We start from the raw sequence: 27,050 nt of genomic DNA, 5'->3' as shown, positions 1-27,050 counted from the left end.
AATGTTAAGTCTGTAAGAGACAGTAAGGTCTGGCTTTGCTTAGACAAGTCTTGTCCCTTAAATAATGTACAGTTTAGAATATAAGGTCATGGTGCAGTGCAAAAAGATTAATATTGCGTATGACTCCCATGAACTTGGAGGACTGCATCCATACATCTCTGCAATGACTCAAATAACTTATTAATGAAATCATCTGGAATGGCAAAGAAAGCATTCTTGCAGGACTTTAATAGTTCATCAACATCATTTGGATTCATCTTCAGTGCCTCCATCTTACCCTGGACATGTTCAATAATGTTTGTGTCAGGTGACTGGGCTGGCCAATCCTGGAGCACCTTGAACTTTTTTTGCTTTCAGGAACTTTGATGTGGAGGCTGAAGTATGAGAAGGAGCGCTATCCTGCTGAAGAACTTGCTCTCTCCTGTGGTTTGTAATGTAATGTGCAGCACAAATGTCTTAATACCTCAGGTTGTTGATGTTGTCATACACTCTGCAGATCTTTGGCACGCCCCCATACTGAATGTAACCCCAAACCATGATCTTTCCTTCACCAAACTTGACTGATTTCTGATTACTACCTTCTGCCACTTTTCAAAATGATCAACTAGAAGTCAAGTTATTATTTGTTGCTCTCACAACTGGGATCGACGACAAGACTTTTGTCAGGCAGTGTAGATATAAATACAGCATTTTAACTGTAATTTGTATACAGTAAATTACTGGCAAACTAAGAGAATACAGGAAAATGTTAGAGTGTGATTTTGCTATCCTTAATATGCAAGTGTAACCCCGCCTGTCTTATGCCACCCAACCCTGGTATCCAACCCGCAACCTTCCACATGGGAGTCGGGTGCTCTACCAAAGAGGGCTAAAGACCATGGCCTCCAGTGACTTTCGCTAGAGCACCTTTAGAGGTCAGAGGAGGGAAGTTTACCTGCACAGCACTCACTAGCTGGCCTCTGTTACACTCACCACCCTAAACCTCACTCCCATCCGGGTCACTGCACCAATGTGATCCCACTGGTCCTACGCAACCCAACCCGCTCCGAGTTGGTACAGAACCGGCGACCTTCCGCATGGGAGTCGGGTGCTCTACCGAGGAGGCTAAAGACCATGGCCTCTAGCCTCTTTAGCTATAGCACCTTTAGAGGTCAGAGGAGTGAGGTTTACCTGCACAGCGCTCACTAGCTAGCCTCCGTTACACAAGACTAAATAATTAATTTTGAATATTCAGAATAATCTTATCATTGCTTGCTTGAAGCATTTTTAGACACACTGACCTGCATCCCGTTTCAAGCTCTTTATTAACATGTTTTCCATTGTGAAGCCCCACAGCGTGGTCTTATCAGATTGATCTATTATTCTCAGAACATTTTCATAAATTCGATCCCCACAGGGAAAACAAAGGCACACACACACAGACACACACAAATTCAGCATTGCGGGATCCTGGCATCATTAATTTCTCTCATTAAGCCTCATTGTATCTAATGAGAGTCTCGGTGTCAACGTGCCTGCTGTGTGAGAATGGCCCTCCACAGACACTTCAATATCACAACAAACCTCTCGCTCATAATCGGGTAAATGTCAGCGTCTTAAACAGAAAGCGACTGAAGTTCGTCCTCAGCAGCTCGTCAAACGCTCAGTCACGATCCATCTCAAACGTGGCTGGATTGAGGCTGACATTGAGCGATTGTCCAGTATCTGCCACCTGCCTGCAGCTCTGAACCCAATTCACATCTGCGTGAGTCTTTTTTTCTCCCTTCGTGTCACACTCTAATGAGACTGCTAATGACCAACACCTGTCTGACAGCCCGCTCTGATCCCACATCAGTTTCTTTCGCTCTGTTCTTAATGAAAAGTTTCTACTGGTGGATCTCGGATCAGTGTGTGCTATTTTCTTATTGGATATAGCAGCATGAGCTCAGGTTGACGTTCCGGCTGATTAAACTCTTTTCAGGAGTGTGAGAATGCGCTTTAATGGAAATGGTTTGGAATAAAAGGCGGTGTTTTGTTGCAGACGGTTGTGCTGCGGTTTGGCGTGGAGTTCACAGTGCTGACGGAGGCCCAGGGGAAGAGCTCTATTCACAGACGATGAAATGAGATGGACGGCGTTGCGCTGGATGATGGGAACAGCAGGACGACTGAACTCAGGCATTGTGTGAACGGGTGCCAGGCTAAAGTATAGTGCTGGTGGGTTGCAGAATAAACATGTGTGATGGGTGGGTGTCAGTATGCACATTGCCATCATCCTTGGAAATTCGAATCAAATTAAAATGAACAAATTTTGCAAAAAAACAAACAACAAAAACAACATACAGCTGAAGTCATAATTATTAGCCCCCCTGTATGTTTTTACCTTAATTTCTGTTGAAAAAAAAAAACCGCGGTTTTAACACATTTCTAAACATACATTTTTATTAACTAATTTCTAATAAGTGATTTCTTTTATCTTTGCCATGATAAAGCTGTGGTCACACTGGGCTTTTCCTCCCATAGACTTCCATTCATACGCACGCAAATGCGTCAGACCGGAAAAGTAGGGTCATGCGTCAAGTTTCGCATGTTGCTGCGGTGCAAAGTTCAAGCTTGGTGAACTCTGACCTGCCAAATCGCATCACTAGACTACGTAAGACCAATTGAGGATGAAAACATGACCTCTCTGGACAGAAATTTTAAATATGGAGCAATCGCTAGCTTTTTAAATGTCTATTCATCTTGTTTAATCCCGCCTCTTTTGGCACAGCCGTAGGCTACGACAGAATTTCGCAAACTCAAACTCTGGTGTGACCGCAGCTGTATATTTTACTAGATTGTTTTCTAGATACTATTCAGTTTAAAGTGTTATTTAACTAGGTTATAATTAGGCAAGTCAGGATATTTGGGCAACTCATTGATAAACAGTGGTTTGTTCTGTAAAACTTTTTTCGCTTTGAGGTCCACCTTTTTCTCCCAAAAAATTTTGACGGCCCAAACTGATTGTCTAGATCACAGGTGTCAAACTCAGTTCCAAAAGGGCCGCAGCTTTGTACAGTTTAGTTCCAACCCTAATTAAACACACCTGATCAAACAGATTGAGTCCTTCAGGCTTGTTTGAAACCTACAGGTAAGTGTGTTGGAGCAGGGTTGGAACTAAACTGTGCAGGGCTTCGGCCCTCCAGAAAGTTTGACACCCCTGGTCTAGAGAAAATGCTTATTTTAAAGCTTTATTAATTAACTAAACACTTCTTTTTATAAAAAAAACCTTGTGTGTATGTGTATATATATATATATTTAAATGCAGACAGGTTCAAAGGTCTGGAATTCTTCAGATTCAACTGCAGAGTGTTTGGATCTTTTCTTCAGTAAAGGAACCTGACAGGGCTACAGGAGATGGCAAAAAAACTGCTGCTGCTTTGAATTAGACTGTTTTACTATTCATCTATTGATCTATATACATTAAAATAAACAACCTAACCCTTACTGTAAAATACAGTAAAAACACTCTAAATCTGTTGAAACACTTTGAACGGAAGGCGGTTTGTAGCTGGACATTATTGGAGTTCGCTTACAGGAACAGTGAACAGCTGTTAACTACTGAAACACCACCGAGTCTCGCTGGATCCTCCTGTTCACACACGCATCAGTTATAAAACACTCGCAAGAGATTAATTTGGACAACTACGCGGATACTTTAAAGTGTTAACACAAAGAGAGCACGCATAGTTTGTAAATCAACAAACTTGTGCAACTCTGACACAGTACAAGTCGCAGACGAGAGGTTCAGGGAATTCAAGAGGATCTGAAGCCGCCATTCGGGTTATTCAAGAGGATCTGGCACCCGTCATCATTTAGGGGATTCAAGGGGATCTGGCACCTGCCATTCGTGGGAATCAACAGGATCTGGCGCCTGCCATTCTGGAAATTCAAGAGCATCTAGTTCCCGCCATTTGGGCAATTTAACTGGATCTGGCACCTGCTATTTGAAGGATTCAGAGGTTTCTGGCGCCCGCCATTCAAGGAATTCTGAGGTTTCTGACGCCAGCCATTCGAGGGATTCAGAAATATTTGGCGCCCGCCATTCGGGCATTATAGAGGGTCCTGGCAACATTAATGGTTCTGGCAGCTCTGGTTGCAGCAGTGGCAGCTCTGGAGGATCTGGCAGCTCTGGAGGTGGTGGTGGTAGCTCTGGCAGTAACCGCTCTGGTGGTGGCAGCAGCTCTGGCAACTCGGGTGGTGCTGGCCATTCTGGTGGGTCAGGTGATGGCATTTCAGGAACAGGGACTTGGACTCGAACTATGACAGGAACAGGCTCAGGAAGCCATCTTGTAATGTCAGTAAACAGATAACAAGACTTGTGTGTGTTTGTGCTGCTTATTTAGTGCAGTAATCAGTCCAAAAGCAGCTTCAGCTGTGAGCGTCTAATCAATGGTGACTTGGAGCAGGTGAGTGTGTGTGTGTTGCATGACTGGGATCTGTAGTCCAAAAAATGGCAGATTTGTAGTTTGTGTGAATGTTTTCTAGCTTTCTCTGGTGGTTAGATCGCTGATGATCGTGACAAACATAAAACAATTAAGTTGTTCCCACCAAAAAACTAAGAATTATGTTTATTCAGCTCATTTTAAACAACTAGTTTGAACAACCAGCAAAAATAAAATATTTTTGGGTGAATGCATTTTGCAAATGCCTTTAAAGTCTTACAAGATTGGGCTGCTGTGAAAGTGAGAAAACAATGCAATGCCTAGATTTTTTGAGGGGGGGCGAAATGTTTCTTTCAGGCGCATGTTAAATCCTACTTGAGGGAAATACCTGTTACATATTCAGAGACTTGTGGAAATGTGCAAGTATATACAGATTCACATAGGCAACAAAGACAAACCCTTTCCACCCTAAACGTCGACTTCTCTTCTGTCTTTGCCGCATGAACTTCCTTCAGCCTCAGAGACAAAATGTCCTATAAAATAGAGCAATTTGTGTGTGTGTTAGACGCATTTAATGTTTATTTTATCGTCCTCAGGGAAAAATTACATTTGAAGAGTACAAAAAAAAGAACAAAACCAAGTGATGTGCGCAAGAAATTTAATTAGGCTGAATCTGTGTTTGTGTGGCTTGTGCAAATGTGCGGGTTTGTGTGTGTGTGTGTGTGTGTGTGTATGTGTGTGTGTGTGTGAGACACTTGTATAATGGCTAGATCAGACACAGAGACAGGGATTCAATTACTGCGGCCTGTTCTCACTCACACCCCCTGGCGATACACCAGCTCTCATTTAAACACACACACATACACACACACATTACTCATTACACATTACTCACAGCTCTGTAATATTGCAGGAAACGTAATATATAGCTGGCCGTACGACAGCATAAGAAAATAAAACAAACAGAGAAAGCGCACAAATAATCTTAAGAGATCAATCGTCAAAACCCCGGCGGAAGAGAGCGGATGATCGGTGTATTGGAAAGCAATCTGTGGGCTTTTTGTAATTATGATTATTTATACAGGCCTTTAACTTTGGTATTGTGCCTGACATCAAATGAATATGACAATCGATCGCGTGGATTCCTCTGCAGGGCGCACATTTCTCATGGCCTACATTTTCTCCTCATCCTCTGTCTCGGCTCTCTCTCTTCCTTTTAAAGAAAACACACACCCACAACAAGCAAACACAAACGCACTCACACACAGACACTCACAGATAGCAGAAGCAATTTTAGTAGTAATTTGTATTTTTTTCATTACAAGCGGCCCAATAATCAATAGGAATGGACAATATGTCTATATCGATATATATTTTTTGTGCCGTTATTTTAGATATTTATTTTCAGATTTCAGATATTTACAGATATTTACAGATAGTTACACGCATGCATTTCTTTATTTGAGCATTTTTCATAATGTTACTCTTGCTTAGTTAATCTTAAAACACAGGGTGGGCCATTTTTATGGATACACCTTAAAGGTTCAGGACACCCTGGAGAACTTTTTTTTTATATTAACAGATTTGTGTGTGTGTTGAGCATCAGTTAAGACAATGTTAGCACCTGTCAGCTTTAATTGTGGGGAAAACTGGATAATTTTGAGCTTTTGTCAGCTAATTTCAGCTTCCGGGTTTAAAATGATTTTTGGGGCGGGATTAAAATCGGCGACGTAGCGCAGTACTGCAAGTGCAATGATGACGCGTCGGTTTCTCATTATTATTCATAGCGGAGTTTTCTTATCCTATGAGAAGAGCTGGCTGCTTAATTATTCATCAGACCTGCCAGACCTGCCAGAGTCAAGCCCGAGCTGTGAGACACGTCACGGACCCACGGCAGTATTTAGCTGTTCATGAAGGCTCATTTTCATTTGTTTCCATGATCCACAGGGTTTGTTGCATGTTTTTCCCCGCGATCCTGTCAGGGCCGATCATACAGCAAAGCTGTGTGTGTGCTGCTAGCATTTTTGTCGGGAGAGCAGCACGAGAATTAGAGAATGGCGGACGCTGTCTTTTATCAGGAGTTCGTTCACATTCAGACACATCACTGTGCTGCTATGTTTGCCTAAATCCTCCAGATTACCAGCAGGGCTAATGGTTAAAATAGACAGGTCAGGAGACCTGCTGCACTGAGTCTGCTGGATACGGGGATTGAGGGAGAATCCTCATTTATAGGGTTTACATGAACACACTTATCTTTATAATGATATAAATTGTGGTTATGTGTATATGAAATTACGAATAACAAATGTAGCAGGGCATTAAATCACTGTTCATTTCTTTGCATTTTAACTTTGTAAACTATAAACTCACGCGTCTCCTCACGGTTTGTCCCATTTTGTGAGCTAGCTTTGTTCGCTCACGTTTTCCCCTGCTGTCTACGCCCAGTCCTGCCCGATGCTCGCAGAGCTCCACGCCCATTAATCATGCATCTTTTGAAAAAATTCTGAAGTAGACTTTAACCGAAAGTGGGGGGTGTCATGGCGCTTTAATAAAATGGGAGTGGTTGATGATATTAACATCCTGTTTGTAGCACGTTAGTATATGGCTGTTTCTCAATATGCGTTCTTTAGCAGTCTTGCGTCCTCGTGTTCTCGTGCAACGTCATCATCAGCTGCCTAAGTTCAGTTCCAATACTCAAGACAGCAAGTACGGAGGACGTGTGAAACTTCCCGGATGTGTTCTTGATATCGAGGACGCAACGATGCAGACTTGAGCACCGAACTCGCTCTGGAAGTCACAGAAGTCATTGCGACTGGAGGTGGGAAGCGCAGCATTTCATTTAGATTTATTATTAAAGTTCAGAGATATAATTTATTTACCTCAGGACTTTCCCTACATGAAACGGTGAAAGTAAACATTAACATGAACATCCTAATAAAGGAATAAACACATTAAGGGTGTTTGTTTGCTGAAATTCGTATTAAAATCTTTTTTATTTATATTGTGCAGGGTATATTTGTAATGCTTTTATGCAAAGTATATATTTTGAAGAGGGGAAAAACAATAAATTCTTGTATGAGTGCTGTAATGTTTAAATAATTTCCATTTAAAACGCGTGAAGGTCACGTGACCATCAGGAAGAACGCAGCATCTCATTTCTCAAAGGACGCGTTCTCTGCCCTCGCGGCCTCCTGAGTTTGTTCTTCCGAGGACACCTGGCAAGACCGGTCACCACAAGAACGCAAGTCTGTTCTCTGCGTTCTTGGAATTGAGAAACAGCAAATGTGAGGGGGCAAACTTTTCAAGATGGGTGGTAACCATGGTGGCCATTTTGAAGTCAGCCATCTTGGATACAACTTTTGTTTTTTTCAATAGGAAGAGGGTCATTTGACACATCAAATTTATTGGGAATTTCACAAGGAAAACAATGGTGTTAGTTGGTTTTAACGTAACTGTATTCTTTCATGAGTTATTTACGAGTTTCTGACCACTTATAAAATGTGTTCAATGTGCTGACCATTGTCAATGCAACCCTCTTCTCCCACCTCTCACACACTGATCCCGCAGGAGAAATGCCAGCACAGGCTTCCTTGGTTTCATGTACTGCACATCTTGTCTCTTCACATGTGTTCCTTGTGAATGTTGACCCTGTTTAACTGTCATTTGTGGATGTAAATACAAGTATATTACCAATACCAGTATGTTACCAGTACTTGCCAAAGGTTTGCCAAAGTAGTCCTGAGCCCATGTGGTGATACCTCTTATTGAAGAATCGCGATTCTTGATGCAGTGTCGCCTGAGGGATCAGAGATCCCGATTGTTCAGCTTAGGCTTGCGTCCTTGTCTTTTTTACGCACAGAAATTCCTCCAGATTTCTTGATCCTTTAATTATGTTGAAGGTGAAAAATCCAAATGTCTTCATTTCTGTTTTTAAACATTTAAATATTTTTCTCCTGTCTCAACTTTTTCTAGAAAATGTTGCAGGTCTGATTGACAGGAAAGGATGTATATTTACAAATGAAATGAAATTGACCAAGTCAAAGTAAATTTGTAAATCATTACTTTCTTTTTTTAATTGCTATTCCATATTGTTCAGGTTGATTTATCTTATTAGAGTACCATACCATACTATAAAACTACACTATAGAATGCTTTGGGCAGAGATATGGCCTGGATATAGAGATATGACCTGGGTGCTAAAGCCAAAGTAGTGCCAAACATCAATTTTAATTGTGCAAGGAGCAGAATCTTGACCATGTGTGTGTGTGTGTGGACTATCCTGTAGCAAAATGCGGCGATCAGCCCTACATGAGGGTAATAGTTAAATTAAGGTGTTTATATGTCTTAAATAATAAGACTAAAATCGGCATACTCCACACCTCTTAATTCGATTTCTTTTTAGTTCGATTTTGATCTTCATCTAATCAAATTAATCAAAAATCGCTGTTTACATGGTCGACTCCTAATCAGAGTATTGTCTTAATCGCATTAAAATTGAATTATTGGTGTCCATGTAAACGTAGTCACTGACTACCGAACGATTCTGAAGGACCATGTGCACCCATAGGTTCAAACATTGTATCCTGAAGGCTGTGCCGTGTATCAGGATGATAATGCACCAATACACACAGGAAGACTTGTGACAGAGAAGTTTGATGAACATGAAAGTGGTTTAAAAGGGAGGTGAAGATCTCCCATGGCCTGCACAGTCTCTAGACTAAAGATCTAAATATAAGTGAGACACCTTGGGGTGTTTTGGAGGAATAAGTCTGTGACCTAAGTTAGCGGTTCATTCCACTGTGGTAACCCTAGATTAATAAAGGGAATAAGCTGAAAAAAAAATGAATGAGTTAATTATATATTAAACTTTTCAGATTGATCCCAGGAGGCCAACATGACGTCAGATTGACGTTGTACCCCAGTCTCATAAGACGTTGCATTTTGGGTGAAAATGAAAATTGGATTGACCTCAGAACACAACGTCAGACCAACGTCAATGTCCAATGCTGGACAGGTGTTGGATTTTGGTCACTTTCAAACACAACCTAAATACAACCAAATATTGACGTCATTTGACTTTCGCTATCAAGGACCAGTGGCCTCATATATGAAGACTTGCGTTAGAGTCATACTAAAACATTGCGTACGCACAAAGCTGTAAATGTGCTTACGCAGTAAAAAATTCAGATGTATGAAACACTGCGTACGTGGAATTCCACGCATATTCTCTTTGTACATCCAAATTAACATGAACCTCAGTGGATGTCCACGAGCACAAAACCCCTCCCTGCCTCCTCCCCCATATGAATATGCTAATGACTCTACTTTGGCAAAACCAAATGAAAAAGCAATGGCAAAAGCAAGCAGGAAGAGAAACTTTGAACAGAATGTGAATTGGAGGAGCTTCTATCGGAGGTAGACCGGCGGTGTTATCTGCAAGTGTGTCCTCTGGAATTAATAACAAAAGAAATAAAATAAAGTGGGAGAGTTTAGCTGACGCGGTTAACGCAGTGAGGTCTCGTTGGACACTAGCAGACATCTGCAGCACGAGTGGCGTAGTACGTAAAGCACATGGTAACATGTTTTGACACAATTATTCATGAATCCGGTTCCAATCCAGTGTCTGATGAACTAATTTTCTTTTTTTTCCCCCACCCCATATCGGATTTTGCCTACTCTTTGTCACGAGGAAGACAAGTGGGAATCATTAATAAGTGTGTGTGTTATGTTAAGCACACTTGAGCATCAAACATTTATTGAATGGAAATGTTTCTGATTCACACATACATATGCGTCTGCAGATGGCGCCCTTATAGCAATGTGCATGCAGTAGATCGCTCCGATTACATTGGGAAAACCGGCGATTGCTGCAAATTGCGCTTTAATGTTTGGTTGGTCAACTGTATGGAAACCTTATATACCTGCTAGACATGCAGATGATCCCATCCCATGCAGCTGCCATTGCACGGCTCAAAGATACTTTGCAGTGTGCAATTTGCCATAATTGCCTCTAGGAGTCGCCAATGGAAATAAAACAAACACACTCTAGAAATGCACGTACGCTAGGCATGAAGTTGGCAGGGACCAACGCACATTCCCCCGTTCATTTCATCGTAAGTAAATCCAAACATAAGCGTGAAATCTGGCGTACGCAAAGTTTTTGGGCCCCAGGCCACAACCGGTGCTTGTGAAACTTTATAACAAGTTGTTAGAGAGAAGTAGGTCATAGTTATGAAGTTTCAGAAGAGAAGTATAAAATGATTATTCAACCGACTGATCAGCGAGTCTTGTCCAGGGAGACTCATAGTAGTAGGGGCTTAGTCTCATTGGTGAACGTGGAGCATTTAGAAGAACCCCATTCGAAGCCTGTGGAAGAGGAGAGGGATGTTAAGAGGTATAGCTAGGCGATAAAGGGAAGAGTTTAGAGGGAAATGGGTGGGAGGGAGCAAGAATCTGAGACAAACGGTTTACGGACGCTCCACTTCTAAATAGCAGACGAGGAAAGCTGATTGGTTTAGGTGTGGCCTCAATACTGAACTTTTGTTAATTCATTAACTCCATTTATTATTGGACATCAAAATAACATTGTCCTTAGATGCTGGCTAGACATTGAATTTTAGTCAACCGAAATTCTGACCTAAATCTAACCTAATAATAACGTCTTAAGACATTGTGTGTCTGCAGGGATTGTATGCGTTAACACGTTTACATTGACAGCCCTACTTTAAACTCATGGTTCTTTTAAATCCTCACTCCTGTTCTTCTCACTAAAGCTGTTTTCTCTTTCTGTTTGTCTTTAGTTTTCACTGTTTCATATTTCATTCACAGGTCTCAGTCGAACTCTCGGCTGCAGGGATAATCCAAAGCAACACGTATGCAAACCCTCCTGAAATCTCTTAAAAAATCTATATGTGTGCGCAGGTTTGGTCCTAGGACATCACACACACACACACACACACACACACGCACACACACACACACACACACACACACATTTGTTGAAGCGTCAGCTGCTGTTTATCAATCGTCGTTGCTGCAGGTCTGACAGCCGCTACACCTCCATCTCTAGCTGTCAGCTCCAACACACCACACCATCTGATGGAGAGAGGGAAAAACAGGTGAAGCAGAAGCTAGAAGAAGATAACGTAGTCAGATAGCACGCTAAAGGTCAGCTTTGCTAGTGCTGGTTGACATTGTAAGTGTCTCGACATCATGAGCTGTTTTTGTAGAGTGTTGGGGAAGTTCATTCCTTCTTTTTTATAAGCAACCCAGAGGAAAATTCCCTTGTCCAGAGGCTGCTTTCTCATGTTTAATCGATTTCTGTATTTCTGCGTGTGTTTGTGTGCACTGAAAATGATTAAATGATTATATAATAATTTTTTTAGGGTAAGTTGTTGCAAACTATTGATTAAATTTAGTAATGTTTAACTTTATTTGTTTTTAAAAATTCTGCCCATATAAATTGTTTGCAACCACTTACCTTGTTTTGTAAATATTTTGCATGAAGACTTATGGACAATTTTTTTTTTTAAGAATATGGAATTAAAGTTGAATTTTAATGATGATATTTTTTATATTAATGGTGTTCTTAATTATATGCAATTATCTATTGTCGAAACAATTTTTATATTTGCATATAAATGTGTTTATTTAATTTCATTTGAAACTGCAACCAAAAATGGTACCACACTCAGCAGCGGTGCTAGCTTAAGCTCATTTCACACGGCATGATTTGAATCGCCAACAGCTCCAGATAATTAGCATATCTTACAGGTGTCAGTGACTCATCAGCAATTCTCTCAGATCGCGTCTTTAACGGTTCATACTGTGTGATTGTTGCTCACGTGAACAAGTACCGATTTGCCTGTGATTCCAAGTATTTGACAGCGATTTCTCAAAACCTGTCGGCGAGTCAAAATCGGGGCTAAAATCATGCAGTCTGAACTTGGCATTAACTGGTGCTCTAGGCGAATGCCAGTCGTGCTGCCCTAAAGGCTGATTTATACTTCTGCGTCAAACGCCAGCGTATGCTACGGCGCTGACGCATAGCCCTTCGTCGTGGCCGTCGGCGTCGTTGAGGTGCACCACTCAAAAATTGTAACTACACGTTGCAACGACACGTAGCGCAAGCTCTGTGATTGGTCAGCTTGGTAGCGCTGACAAGTCTGGGCGGGACCGAGAGCCGCGCGAATGGCGCGAGCTGGACGCGAGCCCAATGGAGCGATTATTTACAAGTTGTGGAGTCCCGTGAAGGAGCTCCTGATGGAAAGTTTTGTTTTGTGTTTACCTCATAGTTAAAGTTGTTGCACGTCCGCCGGTTCCTGCCACAAAATGAGCGAGTTTGAGCAGCTTGTACATCCAGGAAGTGTTCAGGAAAAGCAAAACAGCAGAGAAGAAACTCGACACAGAGGAACATTTACACCTCACTGCCAACTAGCGTTTCGGAAGTGTTAATGCAGACCAACAGAGACAGCGCGCAGAAGTATAAAAGCACAGTTACGCGCGATGCATGCGCCATGGGTCACGGCGGTCACTTGACGCAGAAGTATAAACCAGGCTTAACTGTGTTCGTGCCACCCTTTCACAAATGTTCACATCTGCCACTACATGAACTACAACAACCATGATGCTGTGAGCCAATCAACACCTGCTACAGTACTAATCCAGACACTCAAGCCATGGTCACACTGCACTTTTCAACCCATCGACTTCCATTCATACGCGCTGAATGTGTCAGACCGAAAACACAAGCTTGTGCGACTAGTTTCACAGTTAGCTGCGTTGGAAAGTTCAAACTTGGTGAATTCTGACCTGCATATCACGTGACTGAAATCACATCACTGCAAAAGACCAATAAAAGATCAAAACATGACCTCTTTGGACAGAAATTTAAAATGTGGACCAATCTCTCACCTTTAAAAATGTCTAATCATCTTGTTTAATACCGCCTCTTTTTGCAGCATCGTATGACTGAATTTCACAAGCACAAACTCTAGTGTGACCATGGCATCACACATACACACACATCTGAAACTAATTTTTGACTAGTTTAATACCAAAACTAAAAAGGGTTCCACAATTCTCAAATAATTACACAAACAAAAACATGACTCCTCATAGTAATTTTCATGATCACCAGCGTTTTAAGCCTATGCAGATCACTGGAGAACAACACATTTGCCACCACTCGAACTACAACAACCATGATCACCCGCTACAGATGCAGTCAAATTTGATAAGAATTTATTTTAGCAAAAGAAAAAACATTCAATATATTTTGGACAGAATTCAGTGCAAAATATAAAACATTATTTATGATAGACAGGTCTACAGAATTATGTTTAGAGTGAATTAACATGAACGGCAGCTGATGTTTTTGATCTAACAACCGGAAAACTACATGGTGAACGCTGTGAGTTTGCATCAGGATGATGATATACGACTTTTTAAGCAATGTTGCTAGGCTATAATGCAGAGTTTGATGCTGCTTGGCTACTTTTATTAATATGGGAACAAACATTTTACATAAAAATAGGAAATGTAAGTTTTTTTTTGTATTAGTGTATCAATAGGTTGTGAGGTCTAGTTACCTTCCTATCATCACTCACTATCCTTCAGCTTTGTCCCTGATTTATCAGGGGTCACCACAGCAGAATGAAATGCCAATTATTCCAGCATATGTTTTACACAGCGGATAACCTTCCAGCAGCAACCCAGTACTGGGAAACACCCATACACCCTCACATTTACACACACACACACTTATACACTACTGCCAATTTAGTTATCTCTTATTCACCTATACCGCATGTTTTTGGACTGTGGTTGAAACGGATACTTTTTACTTTTGTACATTTTTGAGGTGGTACTTCTTTACTTTTACTTAAGTACAAATGTGTAGTCAGTACTTCTACTTAAATAAATGATCTGTGTACTTTTGCCATCTCTGATAAGAAGTAATGAGTAAATTATTAAAATTTGGGGTGAACTATGCCTTCACTGTAAAACCCAAAAAGTTAAGGTAGCTCAAACCATTTGAGGAAACCGAGTGCATCACACCATTTAAGTTCAAAAACTAATCCTAATGAGTAATGTGAACTTAACCCATTTGAGTTAAGAAGCAATTTGAGCACAGTTAAACCCAATAAATGAAGAGAACTCAAACCAACTGAGTACTGTAAAACCCAATAAGTTAAGGCAACTCAAACCGTTTGAGGAAACAGACTGCCACAAACCATTTGAGTAAAAATAAATCGAATCTATATGAGTACTGTGAACTCCATTTAAGTTGAAGTAAAGAGGTGTTTAATTACTTCGTTACCTTAAACACTGAGTTCCAAACTCTTTTCACATGTGTAGAATAAACGTTAACTGCACTCATTTCATTTGATAAAGTTGACTGTTGGATTTTACAGTGTTTAAGCAAGTAAAAATGAGAAAGAAATGTATTTTAAATATGTATTTAAATTAAATTATATATATAACAGCGGCAGTAGTGTTGTTTACCTCACAGCAAGAAGGTTTCTGGGTTGCTGGTTCGAACCTCGGCTCAGTTGGTGTTTCTGTGTGGAGTTTGCATGTTCTCCCTGCCTTTGTGTGGGTTTCCTCTGGGTGCTCCGGTTTCCCCCACAGTCCAAAGACATGCGGTACAGGTGAATTGGGTAGGCTAAATTGTCTGTAGTGTATGAGTGTGTGTGAATGTGTGTATGGATGTTTCCCAGACCCTGGATTAATAAAGGGACTAAGCCAACAAGAAAATAAAGGAATATATGTATGTATATATATATATATATATATATATATATATATATATATATATATATATATATATATATATATATATATATATAAAGAACTGCTCTCTTTAAAGGGCACATACTAGTTTCTTCCATGGAATCAGTGCAAAATCTTCATTTTATTACTAATTTGGTCTTGGGAGAATTCTACGACAAATGTTTCTATTAAAAAAAGTCTGATTTTGGATCGCAGAGACTTTTGTATCTTGGCAAATCCGAGAATCTTCTGGAACTCTTGAAGAGACCCATGTCGGATTACTCTGGAGAAATATTCTCTTTGCCTTGTTTTTAATTTCATTGCCAGCTACAAGAAACGATTGAGATAATTCACTGTTTTCCTTCCAATGAGTAGGGGAGGATTAAAAGAAAGGAAGAGACTCGAGGGAGATTGAATATACCGTCTAATTTTATTGAAGAGAAAAGAGCAGGAATCTGCAGCACTTCTGTTGAGATCAGAGCAGATATGGGAAGTGTAGATGAGAGAGTGATGAAGTAGAATCACGACCTTGAGAGAGAGAGAGAGAGAGAGAGAGAGAGAGAGAGAGAGAGAGAGAGAGATGCATAAATTATTCACCTCAGTAAAAACACACAGAGAGATTTGCTGTATGTGAGCTGCTCTCAGTATCGACCTCTAACCCCTGTGGTGTGTGTCAGGACCACTTACTGGTATACTGGTATACACACTCGGGTGCTGTTTGAACAAGTGTGTATGAGAGTGTGTGTGAACTCCTGTGGGGTTTGTGCTTGGGTGCGTGACAGAAGAGTTTGTCTGAAGTTTAGGAGGTGCTGAGGTGAAGTTTTTAAGCAGGTGATTTGCAGGTCATATTTGATCGACTTTTTTGCGTGATGTCATTTAAGAATATTTTAAACCGCAGTTCTTATTAACGTCATGTGTAAGCACTCAAAATAATAAAACATTTTGCTGCTTGTTTATTACACATTCAAAATTAGCTAAAACTACACAATTCTTGAGTCTTTTTGGGAGGAAACTTAATTGTTTAAGTTCAACTCACTTAAATTTGTAAAAACGAATAAATTAACTTAATTCCTTCATGTTGTCCCAGCACAAATTATTGTGTGTAGCCAGGGACGGACTGGGACAAAAATTCAGCCCTGGCACTATAGCCACACCAGCCCACATTACCATCCGTACTGTTTGTTTGACATTCTTGCCAGATTTTGATTATGTCCGCGTAACCTTTGATTGAGTCGGCCCCTCTCGAAACTATCACCGATTGGGCCAAATGCTTAACATTTACTATTATTATTACTATTATTACCATCATCAACGTCATCATAATATTTACATGTTGCACGAGATAAAAGCTGCCTGCATGTAAAAACAATACATATAAAAAATAATAATAAAATAAAAAATAAAAATAAAAAACTGACCGGCCCACATTTAAAAAAATGGTCCGGCCTTTCTGGCATTTGCCAGAATTGCCAGATGGCCAGTCCGCCCCTGTGTGTAGCCCAGCATTTTTACTGTGTGGGTGACTGTTCAGATTAAATATTATAGTATAGGATGTATATGAACTGGAAAGGGGTGACATGGTGGCTCAGTGGAGAGCACTGTTGCCTCACAGCAAGAAGGTCGCTGGTTCAAGTCCTTGCTGATAGTAAGATGTGGAGCTAACAATAATCAGGTTCACTGTAGTGAACTGCATCCATGTTAGCACGTCACGTTTGATGTGGTAATTTCACAGTAGGAATACACACAGTTTTGAAGACTCGTACTCGCCCCCTACAGTGCAATTCGGCCAGGTATACATCTGCGCTAAAATATAAAGGTGAAAGTTATCATAGCTTGCATAGAACAGACCCAGCTCCCAACCCAACTTTGAGAATGGATTAATGGCGATATTTTTTTATCGCCCGATAAGAGTGTCGTGTTAATGGAGCACGTTAACACTGATAACGACCCACCACTAATATATAAATTATTGGGTTATGATGTTTTTTTATTGTAGTTTTTATTAGATGGCATAAGTGGTTTGTGACTGAATTGAAAAAATAGCAAATTGCCTAAATAATTATTAAGTTATGACTTTCTTTTTGCCTGGTATTTAAAGTCTTAGTTTAGGGTAAATGTATTAATGTATTAAAGGTGCAGTAGGTGATCTTCCACAATGCTAACAGCTTAGCATAAATCTCTGAATTATATTCCCTCCCCTGCCGTCTATAGAGCTACACCTCCTTAAACACCAGCACAGCAAAAGAACCCTCTCTCATGTGTTAAAATCGACTAGTACTTGTCCTGCGGCGAGCAAGCCAAACTGACTATTTCAGAATGCTATTTTAGAGCAAATATTTAGAGTTGCATGGTAAACAATATAGGGAAAGACTAGGCTGAATAGCAGTATTTAATTGTGTTTTGTTGTTAAACTAATTAAAATCTACATTATAGATGCTGTAAAAGGTCCCTTATGAAACTGAAAATAGTCTTATCAATTTTTCATCGGAAGATTTGCTGAATGACACTTCTGTGAAGATATAAACCATTTGTAACAACAACATCTAACATTACATCGGCTTTTCGTAAAGCTAAAACAGTTTTAGGATAGAACATTACCTGTCTAAGAGAAATCCTTCAGACATTGTGTCATCCTTTCTACAGCGTGCAAAGGTACCTCCAATACCGATTCAGGTTTTTACCAATCGCGCGGGCGCATGCTCTCTCTCGTGAATGCGCGGCGGTCGGCGCAGCTGCATGCGCAGTTGTTCAAATCTGCATTTGCTGACAGACAGAATGGGCTACTTATCTGAATTAGGATTTCAAGTTGAATTGAATCGATGAACCGAACCGTGAGACCAGTGTAGCTTCACACCCCTAATATAATCTATCATCAACTTAGAAACAATAACTGATCATAACAACAACTGATCGTCAAATAATCACATCATAAATAGAGGTAAATATTTCCATGCACCATAATATATTTTATGTAAACATATAAAATCCAATGCAAAAGCATAACAATTCATAACAGTTCAGAGTACTTTATGAGTTGGACATCATCTTGACAGGCTTTGTGAGATTCACCCATCTGAAACGAAGAAAGGTTTGAGAATAGGGTGTGCCCTCATATTTTGGATTATGTAAAGTCTCGTCTATGATCAGACTTATATGAGCAAAAGTGAAGACATGAGAGCGAATCAGATGGAGAACATGAGAGATGGATAATGTGTTTTATTCAGAAGCCGGGGATTGACACTCCATTTACCTCTTAAAGTACTGGAGAAGAGCGAACGTCTCCGTCCTGATTGTTTCTCGAAGAGGTATTTGAGGAGAGCCGTGTTCCTCAGTTTCCATCAGTACTCTTAAAGTTTGAGCGAGGCCTTTAGATTGACTCCTGTTGTGTCAGAGTGAAAAGCATGTTTTCTGCAAAGCTCATCTCTTCTCCTTGTCCGCAAGTTTTGTGAGTCATCTTCAGGTTCTCCAACACTGTGCTTCCAATTGCTTTCGCTTCTTAAAAGATTACATCGGAAAATGTCTCGGATTGTGTGAAAATGTCTGGGAAAATAATTGAGAAACAGCACGTTCAGCTCACATGTGATTCTCCTTTTCAGAACTGACAAAGAAAGAACAGATTGTATTATTTTAAAGCCAAGAATATTACAGGTGTTTTTCACACACCTGCTTTATACTAGATATTCTCTAAAAGTATTGTGTCCTTACTTTTCTACAATATAGGCAATACTAGCTGCAGTGCCTTTTACTATTATTAGCACAAATGGTAAACATTTTGTCATTTAGCAGATGCTTAAAATTGAGGAGGCATTCACCAGTTCAAGAAGAAGAGTGTCACATCCGTCTGTGACCACCTGAGGGCGCTGTAGTGCACTAGGACTTGTAGGCACTGCAGCGTCCCAGGAAAGAACTACATTTTCATACATGCCCCGCGCACACACCGGAACACCTACACTGACCTGTCATCACATCTGTTTTGTGTTGCCGTTGATTATCTGGACTATTTATACAACCATTTCACCACAGTTTGTCATCGCGTCGTTTGTCTACCTTGTCTGTCTTGTTCCCAGTCCTGCAGTAAGTTTGATATTCTTAGTTGTTTGTTCCTGATCGTTTTTTTTTGTATTTTTGCTTAGTCTAGTTTTTCGAGATTTGTTTCCTGAGCCTTGTCTCTGTTTTAGTTTCTGATTTTGTGGTTTGTTTGTACTTTGAACGCCTTGTTTTATGTTTTTGCACTGTAAATAAATCTGCACTTGAATCCGCAATCTTTTGTTCCCGTTTTGATATTGTTTTGATCACGCTAACGTGACAAAGAGGCAATACACATGTAGCAGAGGCCAGCTAGTAAGTGCTGTTCAGGTAAACCTCACTCCTCTGACCTCTAATGCTGTGTTCACACCAGAAGCGGAACGCACTGATAAATCGCGCTTTTCACACGTAAATAGCCGCATGAACATTTGAGTTTACTTGCTTCATTCATGCATCAAATTCACTTCAGAACAGACGTGGATTTGCGCAATGGGCAGGGCTTCTGTCTGCCTGGTGACGTTAGCTTCATTGCTAAATGCCTAACATGGATTTTAGAAAGAAAATAACAGTGTTTATGTGCTTTGTGAAGGCTGAAAAACAGTGTTGATATGTTTAGGGCCATGTCTAAGTCCACTAGATCCTTTCAGAGGTGCATCCAGCTCTGTGAGCTCATAAACTCCTCCAGAAACTGAACCTGGATGACGGAGGCTTTCAGCGGTGGTTCTGACTGAACCGAGCCCAGTTTAATGAACTGTTGTCGGGGTCGGCTGGAGGATTTTCTCCGGGGCACCAACAACAGATGCTACGTCACAATCACATCCCCACAAGAGCAAGCTCCTGATTGGTTAACGCACCGTGAATGTCTGCTTAAGTTCAGATTTTTGAACTCGAGCGATTCACGCGAAACGCGCAAAACACTCAATTCGTGCCGCGCCATTCTCACAGCGTCATTTGCGCAATTCGCACCACAGGATTTCTATGCTCGCGATTGCATTGACTTAACAAGAAAATCACTCACGCTTGACACACCTTCCGCGTCTGGTGTGACCACAGCATAAAGCCTGGTTTATACTTCTGTGTCAAGTGACCGGTGTGACCCATGGTGCACGCAATGCACCATGCATTTACACTTCTGCGCGTTGTTTCTGTTGGTCTGCATTAACACTTCCGAAACGCTAGTTGGCAGTGAGGTGTTTATGTTCCTCTGTGTTGAGTTTCTTTGCTGGTGTTTTGTTTTTTCTGAATGCTTCCTGAATGTACAAGTGGGTCAAACTCGCTCATTTTGAGGCAGGAACCAGCGGACGTACAACAACATGAACAACATGAGGTAAAAACAAAACAAAACGTTTCATCCGGAGCTCCTTCACGGGACTCCACACTTGTAAACAATTGCTCCATCAGGCTCGCGCAGCTTTCGGTCCCTCCCAGACTCGTCAGCGATACCAAGCCAACCAATCACAGAGCTTGCGCTACCCGTCATTGCGACGTCCAGTTACATTTTTTGAGTGGTCAGCGACAGTCACGGCGTAGGGCTATGCGTCAACGTGTAGGCTGAGCCGTAGCATACGCATGTGCTTGACATGTATAAATCAGCCTTAAAGGCGCTCTAGCTATCGATGTTAGCCTGAAAGAATTGTTTCACACCACATTTTAATTCTCTAAGGGTGCTTTCACACTTGGTTCAATTGCCTGGATCATACCAAAGTTTGATTGTGCCCTCTTGCCACCTCCTCCTGGTTTGTGTTCACACCGTCTTTTTTCCTTTTGAACCCCGGTATGCTTGCGTCATTGAGCTGCTGTTGTGTGTACAGCTGTTGCTAGGTGATGGACACGAAAGCAAGGCACCAAAAATGGAAAGGAGTCCGCACATCATGGTCATTCTGTTTTACTGAATCTTTTGGTTTTGAACATACAGAAAGTGACTCGCATCTATCTGTCGCAAAAATAGTATAACCGTTAAGAACGTAACGCGATGTCTGTTTTTGGAGGTGACAAGCAGACGTTATCACTGTGTTTGCAGTCTCGCTTTTCACCAAGGTACAGTACATTATACACACACACATGAATGAATGTTATGGAAACAATAGTTTGTTGTACAGTTGGCTGTTGTACAGTTCACTTCCGTTATTTGGTACGATTGCATTCACACCAGAAGTGAACAGTACCAGAGTTTGCATGAAACATATCCTAGACCACTTCTTTCAGGCAGACTCGGATACGTTTAATGGGTGCGCCCCCGAGTTCAGAAGACACGTTAACACTAGCTAAAAGTACTGTACTCTGACGTCAACCGAACCCGGGTGCGGACCAAAAGTGCTAGTGTAAAAGCACCCTCACTTTCTCATCCTTTTATTTGTCACATATCTGTTATGGTTCTTTCTTCTATCATACATATGAGAAGATAAAGTGAACAATGCGAACAAAGCCAGTAAGAATTGACTTCCAAAGTATTTATTTTTCCTACTATAGATGTCAATGATTAGAGGTTTACAGCATTTTTCAAAGTATCTTCTTTTGTGCTCAACAGAACCACTTGAGGGTTTGCAAACTGTGGGTGAATTTTTATTGATGGGTGAATATCTTTAACAATATGCTTTGATAAAAAAAAAGTTCACTAAAATTATAAAAACCAATTTATAAAGTAAAGTTGTCTTGTTTTAACAATTTTGTTTATGTCTTATTAATTAATCTGTATCTGTGTGTGTGTTTTAACCAAAACTGCAGGGCCCCTCCACTAATTTGGCACTCTTGGTTAACATGAGCACAGAAGAGACTTTTTTTGGTATTTTGCTCAAAATGTTCAACAAACTGCTCTCAATGTGAACAAACAACTGTAAATAAAACACAGCTTCATTCAAAAGCAAAAATGTGCCACAGTTATTGCCACCTTTTTAAATTTACATGAGCAAAATATTTATAAAAAATACTGTAAAATACTTTTACAAATATTTCCTATTGATATTTTTAGTAAACCTGGATGACTAGGAGCTGAAAACTGTTCAACCATGACCATGGTATAAATATGAGGTAACACAAGGCCAAACTCACTCAGTCATTCATCACAAAGCAAGGCCAAACAACAGAGCTGTGATTTGCAGGAAACGTTGAGCTTCACAAATAAGGGAAACCCACAGAAAATGCTCAATTCCACAGTCAAATGTAAGGACCCTAACACTGGGATTCTCAACCGAAGGCCTGCGGTCCACTAGTGGGCCTCAGCGATCCTGCAGGTGGGCCGTGAGATAAAATGAACTTAAATATTACTATAATTATTTTATTTAATTATTAGATATATCATATTTAAATTATCAAAGTAGCTAATGGTATTTCTCGCTTTCTGTGATTGAATAAGCTAATTCGGACTCGGTGCAAAAACAGCCTTACTATTAAATGCAGACTGTGGCTTAAATATCCAACCGCTGCACGTCAACTACTATGTTCTCAGTTGTATAAATTAAACCATCATGCAAATTGAAAGGTAACGATGATTAGAGTTATAGTCGCCAGCTCACGCGTGCCTCATGCCCGTGACTCATACTGTATCAGAGTCGCACAAGTACATTGATTCAAATCTATGCGTGCTGTCATTGAATGAACACTTTAAAATATCCGTATAGTTGTCCGAATGAACGTAACGTGTTTATAATGGACGCGTGCCCGTACAGTAGGATCCAGCGAGATTCGGGGGTGTTTAAGTGAACACTTGTTCTCTGTTCCTGAAAGCAAACTCCAATAATGTGCAGCTACAAACCAAACCGCCTTCAGATCGATGTGTTTCGCATGTTTTTATGGTGTTTTACATTTATTTTTAATAGATATGAATGGTGGATCAATAGATGAATAGTAGTAAGTCTAATTTAAAGCAGTAGGGGTTACTTATGTAGGGGTACATATTTTATTTTTTGTGTGACGACCGTTACAAAGGACTGGATATCTATAAAGAATTAATGTTCTCATATTTTTGAAAACATTTGAAGTTCTAAAGCAGCTGTGTCCTTGAAAAAGACGTGTTAGTGTCATTTGAAACTGAATTGGAAATAGCATTATTTTAATATAGTCAGTGGTCGACTGAGGTGGGCCGGTCTAAGGATTGAGACTCCAGAGCTAAAAAGGAGCCCCACTCCGGCCCTGAATAGCATTATCTAACGGCATAACTGTTTATGTACTTCTAAGATGTTGTGTTTTCTTTTTAGACGGCCACTACTGTATTATTATTACTAGTATAAGTGAAACAGTCTGCATTTATTTGTTTATTGCACACAAGACAAAAAGAACTTTGTATTACCTGAAATCTTTATTTTTGACTGATAAACAGTTTGTGATAGCTGAAAAGATCTGTACTTTTAAGCACTGTAATTTTATTTATTTTATACGTTTTATTTTGTTTAGGGTTTCAGCCCTTATAATAAATAATAAATGTAAACCCCACTGATCTTTGTTGGTCTTGTTTATTAATTTTCTGAGGCCTCACATATTATACCCAAAACATATCCATAACTCATTAAGAGAATAAAGACAATCTATTTAGACTATGCGCCTGGCTCACAGACTATTTTTCCCATCCTTAAAATAGCAAAAGTAGATTCGGACACTCCCTTAGTGGTTTTGCGCCATTCACATTAGACTTTACACTTAGATGGCTAAAATAGAACTCAAAGTGTTGTGAAGGATTGAGTGGGCAAAAAAACTCAGCTGGAGATTTGCAGAAGTTAGTTTGGACTTGAGGTCAGAAACTCTTAAATAGTACAGTGCGACATCATCAAATTGTTTTAAACAAAATGTCTCGACTGTCATTCAAATATAAACTTTTTTTTAAGCAAAAGCTTAAACAATGAACACATTTTTCCACACAGCCTTCTTTTGGGCAACAATATTGTGTGTGCTGTTTGTATTTAGTAACCAGTTGATTTGACAACATTCTGCTGTGATTTTTCTGCAGGATTTTCAATTACGCTTGACGCTGCACAAATTAGATTTGAAGGTAAGGATTTTTGATCAACAAACTGCTTCTGCAAGTCAAAACAGGTCAGACAGATACTATATTTAATGGAAGCTGACAGGCCGCTGTGGTTCTGATTCAAAATACTGTGAATGTACAGATGAAATGGCATGTCAGCAGAAATAAGGTAACTATGGATAATATGCCTACATATGAAGTAAAAGCAGCACAGTTCAGTGTGCATATATATTATCAACCCCCTCCAGCCTGTCCTGCTTCACTAGAAACCCACTGCTTTTATTACTTTGTACATAATAGAATGACTATACTTTTATATTTAATGAAACTTTCTAAACATTTTACATCTTATTTACTCTACTGGTCAAAAGTTTGGAAACCTTAAACGTTTTTTTTTTTTTTTTTTTTGTGCTCACCAGGGCTGCATTTAAGTGCATTTGATCAGAAAAACAAGAAACATCTTTGATTCTAGTCATTACCAAGCCAGCCGACGTTTCTGTGTGGAGTTTGCATGTTCTCCCTGTGCTAATGTGGGTTTCCCCTAGGTCCTCCAGTTTCCTCCACAAAGAATTGCGAACTAGTCCAGCTGGGACTCGAACCTGTGACTGTCTTACTGTGAGGCGACAGTGCTACCCATTGAGCCACCGTGCCTCCATAAATTCACACACTTGCAAATGCTCTGAAATAGCACCTAATTTAATCGAAATAATTCATACTTGCAGCTTGCATGCGACCTCCAGCTGCAGCAGAATGACACATCCGCCAAGGAAAGCTCACATGTAATGATCCAAACAAATGGCCACAAGACAGAGTAAAAAAAGTGGGAGAGAAAAAAGGCGACAAAGTCGTGACAGAAGTTTTGTGTTTGTGTGTGTGTGAGAACTTCTCATTGTACAGAGGAGGTTTTGAAGTTCCCCATGAGAACCGGCCTGCCTCTTTCTTCCTGTCAGCCCTCCAGATTGTTGTTTCTTCTGCACCGCATTCTTTCCCTCCATCCTGCACAAACGAGTGTCGGGTTGCACTCAGCACCTGTTGGGGGTTGAAAGCATGTGGGATTAGACTGTTCACAGCTAACGAGTTCAAGGACTCCATTACTGCGTCTACAGAAGCGGCCAGACACAGCAGTGGTCGCAGGGCCAGGTGGAGATGTGTGATAGAGACAGAAACTGTTTTCTGGTTGTGTTTGCTGCTTCCTTTATAATGAGCAGAGACATTCACTTCGCGGATTTCCTTCATTTGGAATGACCTGCTGCGCCACATGATTTAAGCTAGATGACGTATATCATGTCGTTGTTTAAATAAAAGAAGTTGGATAGTGTTTTTTATATATATTAAACTTGCAAATTTAAAAATAGATATACACTACCTGACAAAAGTCTTCTTCCATCCCAGTTATAATAGCAACAAAAAATAACCTGACTTCTTGTTGACCATTTGGAAAAGTGGCAGAAGGTAGATTTTTCTGAAGATTTATCTGTTGAACTGCATCCAAATCATCACAAATACTGCAAAAGACCTTCTGGAACCCGCATGAAACTAAGATTTTCATAGAAATCAGTCAAGTTTGGTGAATTAAAAGTCATGGTTTGGGGTTTTGCTCAGTGTGGAGGTGTGCGAGAGATCTGCAGATTGGATGGCAACATCGACAGCCTGAGGTATCAAGACATTTGTGCTGCCCATTACATTACAAACCACTGGACAGGGCAACTTCTTCTGCAGGATAGCGCTCCTTCTCATACTTTAGCCTCCATATCAAAGTTGCTGAAAGCAAAGAAGGTCAAGGTGCTCCAGGATTGGCCAGCCCAGTCACCAGATATGAACATTATCGAACATGTCGGGAGTAAGATGAAGGAGGAGGCATTAAAAATGAATTTAAATAATCTTGATGAGCTCTGGGAGTCCTGCAAGAACACTTTCTTTGCCATTCCAGATGACTTTATTAATAAGTGATTTGAGTCATTGCAAAGATGTATGGATGCAGTCCTCCAAGCTCATGGGAGTCCTACACAATATTCATTGTTATTCCACTGCAGCATGACTTTATATTCTATACTGTACATTATTTCTGTTAAGTGGCTTAAAATCCCTTAAAAGTGGCTGTTACTTCTAAGACCCGAGATATATACTTCCCCCTCATACATTCATATAAACTGGAAGCCTAAACCATAACTTTAATGGCATACATGCATAAGTCATTAATTTTCATGCACTTCAGCAGACAGAAAACTGTTCGTTATACGGATTATTTTTCTGTCGAGAGTCTGACTAGACCAAATGTCCTCTCATACTGTACTCCCTACAAACACCCTTAAGGGTGCACCTCACAGGCCTCAATATTGTGAGATTTGAACTCACACCAAGAGAGAGAGAGAGGTGACCCCCCTGACGGGGAAAAAAAAAATTAAGAGGAAAGGAAGTGAGAGCGATAGATCTGATGTCATCTTGAATTAATGACAAGGAAAGAGTGAGAAAAATGGAAGGAAGCAGCACACAAACAGAGTGATGGATGGAGCCGCGCAGAGATAAAAAGCTTAGATATTCGCAAGGTTCCGCAGATGGAGGTGGGGGTGGGAAAGGCAGGAGAAGAGAATGAAATGAAGAGGGGGGAGAAAAAATTAAAGAGGGCAAGAAAAAACAGCAAGACAGAATTTTAGCGCCTGAGGAGATGGCATGAGCGAGCATCAGAGAGAAAGAAAGAGAGAGAGAGGCGCTCTGAAGAAGGAGAGAGTGGCCAGACGAGCGTGACTGTGTGGAGCAGGTGTATTAAACATGCTGATGCCTTTAAAACAGACAACAGACTATAAATTACTGCAGCGCCTGTTATTAGTGCAGCACAAGAGCAGTGAAGTATAGAAAGACTTCAGTTACCACCCTACACCCATACTAATGCACCG

The sequence above is a fragment of the Danio rerio genome, chromosome 14, assembly GCF_049306965.1.
Source record: "Danio rerio strain Tuebingen ecotype United States chromosome 14, GRCz12tu, whole genome shotgun sequence".
In the NCBI taxonomy this organism is placed as follows: Eukaryota; Metazoa; Chordata; class Actinopteri; order Cypriniformes; family Danionidae; genus Danio; species Danio rerio.
The sequence above is the reverse complement of the archived record's forward strand: the minus strand, read 5'-3'. Positions refer to the sequence as shown.